Raw genomic sequence first — 3,749 nt, 5'->3', positions numbered from 1 at the left:
ACTCCGTGGTTTGGAGCAGAGTTGCCAGAGGCAGGGACAGGGACCTGGCTGTGCACGGCTGTCCCCACCACAGCCTTGAGGGTCAGGGGTGGGGCTGTGGCGCCCTCTGCTGGCAATACCGCTCCCTCAGCAGCAGTTTGACTCGCGGGCCGCCTGCTAATTGGAAATGGACACCCTAACCCACGCAAACTGCAGGGTTGAGAGAGGTGGTCTTCAAGTCCCTGACAGTGTTCTCAGTTTGCCCACTCGGGTTTGGTGGGCATGTGTTTGGGGGCAGCCTTCAGTCGAGCTGAGCTGCCACCATTTTTCAAGGACCAGACTCCCAAGAATCACATGACTCCCTAAGCACCTAAGGCCTGCACCACACTAGTCTGGTGTACTGAACATTTATGGGGGCCAGCAGTGTGCAAGCCCACCATCTGCTTATGTGACAATGGCATGGGAGACAAAGGGCTCCTGCCCTGTGTGACCAGAGCAGGCAGAGTGGGCGGGGGGGGGGGCGAAGGTTGTGGGTCCAGGGTCCCCTGGTAGTGCCAGGCCAGGCCAGACTTGGTCAGAGGGTAGGGAGGCACTGCTGAGTGGGTGTTGGGTTTCTCCTACATGTCCCCACAACCCCTGGGGAATCAGGCCCAGGGAAGCCCAGTGGCCTATGTGGCCTGTGCCACTGCAGGCATCTGCTTACCCCCTGACCAGTGGTTAGCAGGCAGCCCAGAGTCAGCTGACCCCTCCCTAGGCTGGTGGATGTGAACAACAGGGTCCTAGGCAGCATCGACCGGAGAGGGAGACCTTCCCCAGGGCTGATCAGAACTCCCCGTGTGCAGGCCAGTGTGCCCCACCCTGATGCCCCGGGTACCTGCCTGTAGGTCCAAGCCCATTGGGCACCTGGAAAGGTCCCCCTTCCGCAGAGCCTCTCAGTCCAGCCTGCAGAGTGCTGTGCAGGCGGCAAGACAAAAAGCAAAAGAATACTGGCAGGTGCTTTCCTTTTTTTTTTTAAGTATTTTTTTAAATTTATTTGACAGAGAGAGACATAGTGAGAGCACAAGCAGGGGGAGTGGGAGAGGGAGAAGCAGGCTTCCCACCAAGCAGGGAGCCCGATGCGGGGCTCGATCCCAGGACTCTGGGATCATGACCTGAGCCAAAGGCAGATGCTTAACCGACTGAGCCACCCAGGCACCCCTGGCAGGTGCTTTCCTAATGGCTCAGTCATGCACTTGAGACAGATGAGCTCCTTCCCCCAAACATACCTGCAATCCCAAGCAAGGGCAGAGTGGCCAAAGACACACGGCCCTACTCCCTGGAAGAGGCTCCGGCTTCCGCTCATCACTACTGGATGCTGAGGGCAGGGAAAGGAGCCCCCACTTCTGTGCCAGGGAATGCCTCTTCTGGAAACCCTTACCTTGGAAGTGCTGCCCTTTGCACCGTTCTAGGCAACTTTTTGTTTTCTTAAGATTTATTTGAGAGAGAGCATGTGTGCAGGGTGGGGAGAGGCAGAGGGAGAGGGAGAATCTCCAGCAGACGCCACACTGAGCATGGAGCTGGATGCGGGGGCTCCATCCCACGACCCTGAGATCACGACCTGAGCGGAAATCAAGAGTCAGACCCTCAACTGACTGAGCCACCCAGGCAACTCTTAAAGGTTGATAAGTCTGGGCCATGTCTGGGAACAACCTCCAGGAAAGTTGTCCTGGCCTCTCCCCACACCCCTGCAGGCTGCCACCTGCAGGGACTCACACGTCACTCCGTGTGAAGTGATACATGGCACTATGAGCTTCTGACACAGACGTGAAAATCAGGGCTGTGGTTGCTTCTGGTTAAGACAAGAAAAGCAAGAGGTGGTATCACGCAGCCGGCATGTCCCCACTCACAGCCCCTCTGAGAACACACCTTCCTCAGGTCATGGCTTCAGAGGACATTGCTTCCAAGGTCTGTCCAGACTGCATCAGCCCTGCTTTTATTGTGAGAAGGGCAGGCCAGGGCTGTGTGTGTCTCCTGCCAGCCGGGTGGGGGCAGCCGAGTGCCTGTGCACTCATCCGTGGGGCTGTCCTGGTTGTGAGGACCCACAGATGCCCAGCAGGCCAGGGCATCTCAGTAGGGCATCTGCTTACCTAGAAGCATACGCTACTCAGGAAGATTAAGACTGGAGAGGTAGTGAGTTCTGGGCTCAGTCCTGAGTCACTCTCCAGTCCTGGGCCCAAGGTAGCACATCTGAGGGCTCAGCACTCGAAGCCCTCGTTACCTCTTCTGATTCTCTGGAGGCACAGGGAAGAGCTGCAGGAGCCCCGTGATCTGGGAGCCCTGCTTGCCCCGCTTTGGTGGCTAGGATGGGGACCAGCAGCCCAGGGCCCCATTTTGGGGGCTCAGTCCTGGGAGGGCCGGGCTGGGCAGCTTTTCTGTTGGCAGGGTTGGAGTCTGTCTGGGAGGAGTGGGGGTGTGGGTGTGGGCTGCCTGTGGGTTTGGGCGACTGTGAGTGACATCAGAACCAGCAGGTCCTTTTGGAAGCTGGAGAGAGGGAACAGAAAAAGGACCAGCTCGTTACTTTTGAAGGCCTGGCTGTCCTAGGAGTCTTAAATGTGATAAGCAGGCAGGCTTCTGCACAGGTGCTGTCCATGGCAGACACCAGGCAAGCTGAGCAGTGGGCAGGTGCAACCTTGGTGATGGGACACCCTGGGCTTTGGTGAGTGGGGGGCTGTGGGCCAGACTGGAAGGCCACAGCTCCGGTGTGCCATGTGGCTCTCTGGAGGTCCGGCCGGAGCCAGGGGACCAGAAACCACACCTGCTGCCTGGGCTCCCCAGGGGCACCTATGTCTTCTCTATTTGGACTCAAGGCCAGGCTGTAGGCCAAGCTGTCCACCTGCATCTCCAACTTCTGCAGTCTTTCCTCCAGGTCTTAAATGCTGGAGGACTCCCTCAGAGAGGAAAGCCACATGTTGTGGGGAGGGTGGTATCAGGAAATCTGTCAGCAAAACAGCTCAGCACAAGCAGCAGAGAACCCCACATTTGCCAGTTAAATGTGAATGCATCAGGTAAAAAGCATCATCATAATTCCATTTTATTAACTTAGTGTTTTTCGGAAAGGTTTGTGTGCCCTCCTCAATGGCTCCCAATCTAAGATTATTTTAAGTGACAAACACAAGTGGATTGGATGTTTTCTATGGCCCGTCAGAAATGGGAAAGTACCCGGCCAGTGCCTGACTGGCTCAGTAGGTACAGCACAAGACTTTTGATCTCAGGGTCGACCTTCAAGTGCCACAATGGGCAAGGATCCTACTTGAAAAAAAGTAAAAAATAAAAATATGTATATAAACAAATGAGGGGGGACTGGAAAGTACGGAGCGCACCTACTCAGATGATGGAGACTGGAGGGGACCCCGCCATCAAAGGGAGTGCCCTTACCTAAATCCTTAAACAACAATCAACTCTGTTTTTCAAATTAAGTCAAGTTAAATGAAACTGACTGTATTTTTTATTTTTTAAAGATTTCATTTATATGAGAGAGAGAGAGCATGTGTGGGGGTTGTGGTGGTGGGCAGAGAGAGGGAGAACAGGCTCCGTGCTGAGCAGGGAGCCTGATGTGGGGCTCAATCCAGTACTCTGGGATCATGACCTGAGCCGAAGGCAGCAGATACTTAACTGAACCACCCAGGCGCCCCTGACTTTATTTTTTGAAACTGGCTTTTTAAATGCAGAACTTTATTCTCAGTGATTCCTTTTTTTTTTTTTTTTAAGATTTTATTTATTTATTTGACAGA

Source organism: Callorhinus ursinus, unplaced genomic scaffold (assembly GCF_003265705.2).
Source record: "Callorhinus ursinus isolate GAN/ISIS: 27379988/994484 unplaced genomic scaffold, GSC_fseal_2.0 scaffold18, whole genome shotgun sequence".
NCBI classification, from domain to species: Eukaryota; Metazoa; Chordata; class Mammalia; order Carnivora; family Otariidae; genus Callorhinus; species Callorhinus ursinus.
Note: the sequence above shows the minus strand (reverse complement) of the source record.